At 40.5% G+C, this 6938-nt stretch overlaps 1 long non-coding RNA gene across 3 annotated transcripts; it reads left to right on the forward strand.

Annotated features, from left to right (window-relative positions):
* The first annotated feature begins 2473 nt into the window (after nt 1-2473).
* LOC102076026 (chemokine XC receptor 1) lies at nt 2474-6625 on the forward strand. Of its 3 annotated transcripts, none has more exons than XR_001223997.3 (4): nt 2474-3098; nt 3254-5640; nt 5757-5887; nt 5971-6625. It is a non-coding gene; the product is annotated as a chemokine XC receptor 1 (long non-coding RNA). The 3 variants fall into 3 exon arrangements; XR_003214700.1 differs by having other exon boundaries at nt 6018-6625; XR_003214701.1 differs by having other exon boundaries at nt 6045-6625.
* Nucleotides 6626-6938: the final 313 nt, after the last annotated feature.

The raw sequence follows: 6938 nt of genomic DNA on the forward strand, positions 1-6938 counted from the left end.
GTAAAATTAAAATAAATTAAAAAGCAGAAACCCCAGTATTCTTTTGGAAGGAAAGTACACAGATCATCAAACTGACATGGGTTAATGATATTTCTAAGGCATAAAACAGGAGAAAAACATACTAAAATTGCTAAAATAGCACAAAGCTACAGATTTTATTTCCATGTTTTTTTCCCATGGTTCAAGTTTTCAAATTGAAATATTTTCCTCACATGGTATATTGTGGTTATTTTTATATCCTAATTTCATTAAAATAATTCCCATTAAATTCATACAACTAACTTTTTAGTTTGCTAAAATTTTGTTAGATATACAAGCAAATTACCCTGTCATCGTAACTGGTAGGTTTTCAAAACTCATGAACTTAGTGTTAAGTGAAGACATGAGCTGTCCACTGATTACCACTTGGTGATTTGCTAGATTACTTCATGGAGGAAGAAATCCTGGGGCACCCAGACATATTAGCTGTGTCTCAATTCAGGAGTTGCATCCTTTGGAGGGACCCGGCCTTCGCGGTCTATGTGGGCCGGGTCCTCCGAAGACTGAGAAGGCTGGAAGTGTGAACCTCTGAAATGGGACGGTCTAGCCTTCAGATTTGCATCACCGCTGTCTGGGTGGAGTTTAATAAACCCAGCCGTCTGCTCCTTGCTATCTAAAATATAACAGGACACTGGAGTAAATTCTCGACCATCTCACGCTTCTGTTTGATCAGTTTTCTGTTTGATGTTCATTCAGCTGTGTAAAAACTATAACTTTAATCGCAGCCAAACCGATTTACTCGCAAACAAAATAAAACACTGAAAAAAGTCAAACAATAACATTTTGAAGTTATCTAAGTGACATATATACCATTTTTAACCTGAGTAACAAGAGACCCCACGGGGTCTGAAAACGATGTGCTGGGAGTCCGGTGTTAGCCGGCTCTATTGAGCCTTGACCACCAGGTCAGGTATTGAGTTGGTGGGTAACAGACGTCTTCGAAAACGTCGGAGCACTTTGGCAAATATGTGATGTCTTGATAAACCGAGCAGATATTTGAAGTTTACACAGCTACATTCTCACCTAAAAATATGTGAAAAGTTTCTTTTGTGACCGAGAAAGAGTAATATTTCAAACTCTTTAGCCGCGCTCCTCTGCCACTGCTGCGTTTGAAACGTATTTTTATATTATCATCAAAATATTATAAATTACAATTTAATTAATGAAGTATTGAAAAGAGCAATAAGAGTAATATTGCAACTAAGTAGCTGCCGCCATTGTCGGAAACTGGAATTGGCTGGGCCACACTATGAATTCTGGGATAGGTTGGACCATGAAGGATACACCCGACCTATCTTTCAAATCTGGCGAAATGAAGGACGCATTTGTCGGCCACATTTGGAGGAGCCTTCGAATTGGAACAGCCTTCGTCGCCTTGCTGTGACGTAATTGGCCTTCTTATGCGGCCTCCAAAGGATGCAGCCCCTGAATTGAGACACAGCCATAGTGTGCTATTTATCCCTGTTTATCTTCTACTGATGAGGAGGACATCACTGTGTTGAATTATTGAGGCAATTCTTCATATTGGATGAAAAACAGAGACATTCAAGGCAACCGGTTTGGATCCCTATGAGGCAGAAAAGTGAGAGAAGAAAAACAAAACAAATCAAACAAAAAAGAACAAAAAACACCAGGATAAAAGTGTGTTTTCAGTGCCATTAAAACCCACTAACAATGTTTAATAATAGTTAAATAGATGCATAAAATGAACCTTCAATTCAGCCAAATTACTGTGTTTTGGTTATGTAAACTATGAGCACCATGGCTGATGCTACCTCACTCATGCATTAACATCCTAATGAGAGCGTGTGATCTGCATGTTGGAGTACGGTTACCAAGAAGCCTTGATCATTTTAAGATATTATAATGTAACATTTTCATAGGTAAAATAGCTTGTTGCTGAGGAAGCTCCTGTTAGTTTATCCAGTTATTGAGTTTTTTATAATGTTTATATTTACTTTATGTATTCTTTTGTGTATTTCTGTTCCTAGTTCTCATTTGCTTCAGAGTTTAGTTTTTATCTGAGTGTCCCTTCCTCTTGTATCTAGTCTTCTGTATTTAGTCCATTCATGTGTCTGTTTTCCCTGTTCCTGCTTTATTTTATGAGTTCCTTGTGCTTTTGCTTCTAGTTCTGCAGCCATGTCTTCTTCTGCCGTCTTGTTCAGCTGTCTCATCTCTTATAATCACCCATTTAATCTCCGTCTGCCCTTTTTCTTGTGTCAGAATGTCTGATTGTATTTCAAAATCTGCATTGCCTCATTTTTTCATATCGCCAGTGTGTTTTCTGCAGTTAAATATTTCAGTCTGTGTATTTCTTTAATTTTAGGTTTTAGTAGCTTTAGTTTCAGTTTCACTTCTTTGGATTGTGTTTTTTTCCATTTTGGCTTTTGCCTTTTTGGATTTCAACAGGCTGGAAATTAATAGCTTGCTTTAAAATTTACCTCACTCTGCCTCTGCATGTCTGCATATTGGTTCTCCATTCAATATTTAGTCTGCATGTCTTGCAGATTACGACAGTTAAATGCAACCACAGTTTCCTGAACAAGAGGACTGATATCTGGTTACTTACCATGTGACTTGTTTCACAGAAGGGGCTCTGAAAACAACCTAACATTATGCACAGCATCATTTTGGAGTCTTTGCAGTTATATTTCTATATTGACCTCACTTGCAAATTGCATAATTTTAACAGAAAATATATTGGATGTTGTTGTTCGACTTATTTTTATTTATTTATTTTTTTTAGTGTTGCCTTGCTTAACTTCTTGAACTGCTGCTATATCAGCCTATAGCATCTCTTGCTCTCACGCTCAGTGCACAACCTGTATCTTGGTTTAGTTGTTCAGGCCAAAATAAAAAAAAAGTGGTGATTGTTTTCATATTGCAGCATGTGGGGAAAGAAAAAGGTTGCCTAACTGATTTTGTTTTTTCATGACATGACAAGACATGATAAGGTTTTTGTAAGGCGGCGTCTCTTCTTGTTTTTTTAATCTCCAAAAACATCACAGCTTTTTCGTCACAGTGAAATTTAACAGAAGACATGACAACTGATGCTTACGGTAAGTTTATCAGTACTAGTCATACTCTGAATTTGGTACTTAATTACTCTTCATGCTTTACTACTTTACAAAAAGTAAAGTACAAGTTTCTCTCATTTAAGGCAGATTTGCTAAGCTAATGTATGTAATTATAGTTCTGTGTGTGTGTTTTCTAGAAAATTAAAAATGGCAAACAACATGACAACTAATGATGGAGTGAGTGATCCTACACATTATATTTGTGAGGATAACGTTCCAATTTTTACCGGGACTTTCTTCATCTTAATCTTCATCCTCAGTGTCATAGGCAACAGTCTCCTCTTATGTGTTCTTTTCATCTACGAGGACCTGAAAAGTATCACAAATATTTTCATCCTGAACCTGGCCTGCTCTGATTTGATCTTCACCATCACACTTCCATTCTGGGCCGTTGATCACCTACACCACTGGATCTTTGGGGACTTTGTCTGCAAATTCGTGACTGCCACATTCTTTGTTGGTTTGTACAGCAGTGTCATTTTACTGACTGCCATGACAGTTGCCCGTTTCATTAGTGTGGTGCTGCCAACCTGGAAAAGTAACCGTGCTAGAAGAAAGAAGTGTGCAATCGGTGCCTGTGTAGCTGCCTGGATCATCAGCATCTCAGCATCCCTGAGTGATGCTGTGAAAGTACAGGTTGAACACTGGTATGATAAAAACTATTGCTACAATAAATCTGATGAAAACCTTGGACGTTATCTCCAAGTGTCACTGCTATTCTTCCTCCCATTTGCCATCATTATTTTCTGCTATTCTGCCATCCTCAAGACGGTTTTGCAAGGTTTAAATAGAAATAAGCAAAAGACTGTAGCTGTGCTGTTGTGTATTGTTGCAGCCTTTTTCATTTGCTGGGGGCCATACCATATTATGCTTTTAATTAAATCTCTTGATAAACCCAAAGATTGTAAGGCAAAGGAACGGTTAGCAGTTGCCTACCATATTTGTGAAATGCTTGCCTATTTTCACTGCTGTATGAACCCACTGCTATATATGCTCTCAAAGAAGGTGCGAAAGCATCTGTTGAATCTTATGCACTGTGAAAATGTGCGCAGGAAGAACAGAGAGAGAGACACCAGGCAGGATGTGGCTTTCACTGCCCAGAGATCTCCTGACAGTCCACATAGTCAGTCGTTAAATTAAGCATTGATTCAGTTTGTAAATGTAAAAGTAGAGACTCTATTTCTTTACTTTTACACATGCACATATTTATATGTATATGTATATATATATGGTAAATGGTAAATGGCCTGTATTTGTATAGCGCTTTACTTAGTCCCTAAGGACCCCAAAGCGTGTCTTTATGATTGGTTTTATTCTGATTTTAGTGTTTACTTGTAAGTGTAGTTTTGATTTTATTTGCATGATTTTATTCTGATATTTGTATTGCCTTTTTCTAGTTGTTTGTTTATATAACGTCATTATAATGCACTGTGGGCTGGCTGGACATGGGACCTGTCCAGCCCTGAGGTGGCCTATCAGCTAGTGAAACGACCTAAAGCTGACTGAGCACTGAAAGAGGGCCCAGGTATGAAGAGAAAGGAGCGTGTAGGAAACAGGCATGGGAGAGAAGGACATGCTGCCTGATCACCAGGTGAAAACGGCTTGTGAAAGGACGGGCAGAGCGGCGCGACGCCGCGTCCCATTTTCCGGCGACAGATACGGCGTCCAGTGGGGTAAAAACCGCATGTGATCAACAGCAGGGCAGAGGTGAACCTCTGTGATTAACCTGCAGGATTAACCTGAGTGTCCCAGTCCTGGACAAGTTTTTTAATATTGAGGACATGAGGCCTGATTGTCGCCTTAGCAGGGAGTCTACTGAGTCTACTTAACCAGGATCGGAGACATGGTTGAGGTGCCACAATTGAGGTCTTTTTGTTTCTTTTGTGGCTGGCAAGTGAAGCACCCTACAGAGTTGTTTCCAGAGTTTTCGCAATACCTCGTTCCACTGTTTACCGCATTATCCACAGGGTCACAGAGGTGGTAGCCCTTCACCATCAGGTCATCCACCTCCCTCCGACCCCTGAAGATCTAGAAGCCGTGTCTCATGGGTTTGCAGGGCTGGCAAGACACGGAGCCGTTTTGAAAGCTGCTGGTGCAATTGACTGCTGCCATGGTCGCATCAAGCCTCCCAGCGGCCCTGACGGTCAGTGCTACAGTAACAGGAAATTGTTCCCCTCCATAATCCTGCAGGCAGTTTGTGACCATCAGGGCCGCTTCATACATATGAGGGCTGGGCGGGGTTAGTGCAGGACTCCAGGGTGCTCTGCAACAGCCCACTGTACCGGCAGGCCATTTACCCTCCTCCAGGGTATTTCGTCCTAGCAGATGGAGGGCACCCATGTCTCCAAGATTCACTGCCCCTCATCACTCCCTACAAGAGGCCAATCCAAGGTGTGGGAGCCCAGCGCTTCAACTCATCATTCCAGGGCATGCTCTATTAGAGTGTGCTTTTGGAATGACAAAGACGAGGTTCTGTGCCATTTTCCTCTAAGCGCTGGAGGTACACCACACCCTTGTACCACATGTAAGGCATTAGAATACATTGTTATTGTTTTTGGAAGAATCATAATGACATATTGGGAACTTTAGTGTATGTGCATGTGTAAACACTTTATGTCCAGAACCAAAAATCTGTTTCAGGTCATAACAGCATGTGCTGTCCTGCATAATATCTGCCTCGGTGCTGGTGACATTGTGGCCCCGGACGATGAGCCGGAGCATGATGTGCAAGATGAGTGGGTGTGGGTGCTGAGGTGTCTTCCCTGGATGAGGTACCCACAATTGTGAACAGACAAGTATTCTTTAATAGTGCATTTAAGTGCTAGAATGTTATGTGTCATGTCTTTATTAACAGGATTGTTTGCACTACTTTCGTCTTGCATCGTTGTGAGTACATTTTAGTGACATGGCAGCCGTCTTTTCCATCAGCCCTGTAAACGCAAGTGATAAGATGATGCGGTGGACAGTGGAATCGAGCATCCCTGAACACCTTCTGGTGACCACCCTGTATGATGCTCCACTCAGTAGCTGGCACCTCCTTCATCTCTTTGGATTCAGCAGCACTGGCTGAGACTTCCTGCTCAGCCAAAAATCGGGCCCGCTTAAAAGTGCCTGTGCATACTGGGACAGTCGGGTTAATCCTGGACTTTAATGATAAGTTGATTACTGTTAAAGGATTTTTTATATGTATTTTGCTCTATTGTAGTTAAAAATCTCTAGTTGTTTAGCTTCATTTAAAACTCCTGCATACATTGTGTTTTGACAAAAGCTTGCATGAGGAAACTGCCACAGGAAACCTCACCCTTGCTGAGTTTGCTGAGATAAGCTTGACCAGTTCCTCTTGTGACAGTTTGAACATATATGTTTTATGCTTATCACCTTGGAAGGAGTTGTTTTGTACTCACAAGGGGTGGTGCCCTGAAATGTGCTACGTAAGAGCTGTCTATAAATAAAGAGAGAACCGATGTCTCGGCGCGTGTCTCTGTGGAGACATTGCCCATGTAGATCTACATGTCTGAGTCTGTCTTTCTTGCCTCGCGAGTTTCCTCTTAACAATTACCATTAATCCTGTGCCGTTTTTCTTTTCATTGTTATTATCTCAGTTTGAACAATGTAATGGGTTTGGTACAAATGAATTGCTGTAAAAAATCCTGCAACTACAGTTGGAATATTCCAAATGTTTTTATTTCCTGTACTTCAATAATTTTGTTTAGGCTGTACACAATTTATAACAAAAAATTATATATTTTTCTCTATGTACAGTGACTGTTATTTACAGAAATACCAACATTTTATTTAGGCAGTACATAGTTTGTAACAAAA

The sequence above is a fragment of the Oreochromis niloticus genome, linkage group LG18 (genome assembly GCF_001858045.2).
Source record: "Oreochromis niloticus isolate F11D_XX linkage group LG18, O_niloticus_UMD_NMBU, whole genome shotgun sequence".
NCBI lineage: Eukaryota > Metazoa > Chordata > Actinopteri > Cichliformes > Cichlidae > Oreochromis > Oreochromis niloticus.